We start from the raw sequence: 2,500 nt of genomic DNA on the forward strand, positions 1-2,500 counted from the left end.
ATATATATATATATATATATACATATTAGTATAAATGGGCAGTAAGTTTTCTTGTAGACATGTTCGATTGAAGACCAGAGCTATTTCAATATCCACTATCTGCTTAGTGATTTTTCTCAATTTTCCGAAAAGTGTGTTCGATTCTTGAGGGGAGGTCAAACACAAGGCTTCCGAGATCCATGGTGTTATTATAACAAAAAACATTACCTTTTTCCTACTGTCGATATGTTGACGACATTTTTACTGAAGTTAGGAGTGAGTCCCACCTGAAAGACCTACAGCTAGCCATGGAAACAGCCTCTGTACTACACTTCACATATGAACTCAATATACACAACAACATTCCCTTCCTTGACGTCTTCATCCACTCTGAAGACAACAAATACACGTCTACTGTTTGCAGGAAAAACACTGACACCGGAAGATGCCTGAATGCAGCTAGTGAGTGCCCCCAGCGTACAAACTTAGCGTCATTCGGGCATACCTTCGACGCGCATATAAGAACTGCTCTTCTTGGGGATATTTTCACTCCGAAATAACGCGCGTTAAACAAATCCTCATTAGCAACGGTTTTCCCAGCTTTCTCATTGACAAAGAGACGAGACTTTTCATCACCCGCAACACAACACAACACGGACAAAACAACACACATTCCACACACACAGTTTACTACAAAACCCAAATGACACCAGCATACAAAACAGACGAACGTGTTCTCAAAGACATCCTTGCACGTAACGTCATATACACCAACCCACACGACAAATTGACCCTCACCATATACTACAAAAACACAAAAGTCTCTAACCTTATGATGAGAAATAACATGACTAAAACAACTCTCTCCTCAAACAGACTAATGTGGTGTACCAATTGACTTGCCCCGAAGAAGGTTGCAAACTTCTCCCCAATGCTTCTTATATTGGTGTTACCACTACCTCTGTGAGTAGGAGACTCACAATGCACGCCCGTGAAGGAATTATACGCAAAGACATGATACAAACACACAACAAAACTCCAAACAGACAAGATTTACTCAACAATAGAAAAATACTTAAACAATGTAACAACAAGAAACTACACATCTTGGAGAGAGTCTATATTACACAAAATACCCCTATCATTAATATACAGACGGACACAGTTAGCACTTTACAACTACACAACGAGGCTACATGGCAACAACGACCAAAGGTCCCGGCTACAGTGATCTGATGTCCAGCTGCGTCCCGGTGAAGCGAAGACCTCACCTCCGTCCTGTACGTGACGCGTAGCTACGACCTAACTCTCCAAGTTCCCTTTGTTTACTCCTGCTTTGTATATTTGTTCTTACTTACCTGAAGATGGTTGTATGATTCAATCGAAAGCTTGTATTTTAAATGTTTCTGTTATAATAACACCATGGATCTCGGAAGCCTTAGGTTTGACTTCCCCTCAAGAATCAAACTATTTGGAAAATTGAGAAAATCACTAAGAAGATAGTGGATATTGAATTAGGTCTGGTCTTCAATCGAACATATATATACATACATATATATATATATATATATATATATATATACTCATACATACATACAAATATGAAAGGCTTTTTCCCCCTGCACGGGTGGTAACCAAGAAGAAAAACGCTTAAAAACCATTCCCACCCATTCCATTTCATATATATATATATATATATATATATATATATATATATATATATATATATATATATATATATGTATATATGCGTGTGTGTGTACATATATACTTATATATGTATAAACATACATACATATATATATATATATATATATATATATATATATGTATATATATTTACAAAGGATTACAAAGGCGGAGCGTGCCGACAGGAGACCTTTTGGTCTATATCTAGGTCGGATGCGAAAAAAATCATAATAATATAATAAGTAAAAACTATAATAATGTAAATAACAAATAAAATACATAAATAAATGCATAGGTATAGTTAAATAATAAACAAACAGGTAAATAGTAAATAATAATAAACTGATATATAACTAATAATAAATGAAACTAGGACAGACAAATGATAACATATATATATATATATATATGTATATATATATATGTGTGTGTGTGTGTGTGTGTGTGTGTGTGTGTGTACCCGGGGTATGTCTTCAGGGATATACAAGGATAGCAAAAGGAATCAATAGAAAAGACCATGTGTGCCGCCTTGGGAAAGGTCTCCCAAGCGACCATTACTCGCCAGACAGTACATTTATTACCAGGTTGTAATAAACCAGTTCACAAAAAAATCCCTTATCAATAAAAAACACATAGATACACATATACACATATATACATAATCCGTAGAACTAAATATAGAGGCAAAAACAGAAGAGACAAAATAGTCAAATTGAAAAAAAAAAAAAAAAAAAAAATCATATACAAATGGGAGACAGCGTATGAATGTCAATAAATAAATCTAGGGGACAAAATCCCCTGGCTAGTTCATCCGAAGACAGGCAAAAGTACA

Source organism: Oratosquilla oratoria, chromosome 4 (assembly GCF_046742065.1).
Source record: "Oratosquilla oratoria isolate Oo_2021 chromosome 4, ASM4674206v1, whole genome shotgun sequence".
In the NCBI taxonomy this organism is placed as follows: Eukaryota; Metazoa; Arthropoda; class Malacostraca; order Stomatopoda; family Squillidae; genus Oratosquilla; species Oratosquilla oratoria.